This window comes from Mercenaria mercenaria, chromosome 15, assembly GCF_021730395.1.
Source record: "Mercenaria mercenaria strain notata chromosome 15, MADL_Memer_1, whole genome shotgun sequence".
NCBI classification, from domain to species: domain Eukaryota; kingdom Metazoa; phylum Mollusca; class Bivalvia; order Venerida; family Veneridae; genus Mercenaria; species Mercenaria mercenaria.
Genome location: NC_069375.1, coordinates 6445824 through 6446337, shown reverse-complemented (window position 1 = coordinate 6446337; position 514 = coordinate 6445824).

The following is a 514-nucleotide window of genomic DNA, read 5'->3' as shown; positions in this document are numbered from 1 at the left end:
AAGGAAATCTGAGGTAAAAGAACGATCATATATTTAATTTCCTGAAATAAACATGGCGGCGAAATATTTTAGAAAAACTGTGCACGTGTTTTGCGCATTAGAATGTTTAACGACATTTGCTTGAAAAAGTAACGCTCGTATGCATTATTTTGGCATTTCCTTTATTTGAAAATACATATTTTGTAGCAGGATACCAAAATTCTGCACCGAAAATGTTCACTCATTTTCTTTCAATGCACTGTGGAGATAGGGTTCAGCGTAGCTTTCATGCTCGCAGATTTACCTACAGATATATCATTTCAACTGTTCTCATATATTTTTTGTGTCCTTGCATTTCCAAAGCTGTTTCGAGGATTCTGATTTTTCACATGAATTTCTTATTTCAATTTGCGGAATATCCTTAACCTAATACTAGTTTAACCTTACAAATTATGATATTCTTGTCCGAATCGTCAGTACATCTGGTGTAGAATCAGAAAACATGAACCAAGTATCGAGTTTAAGAGGACTTGTG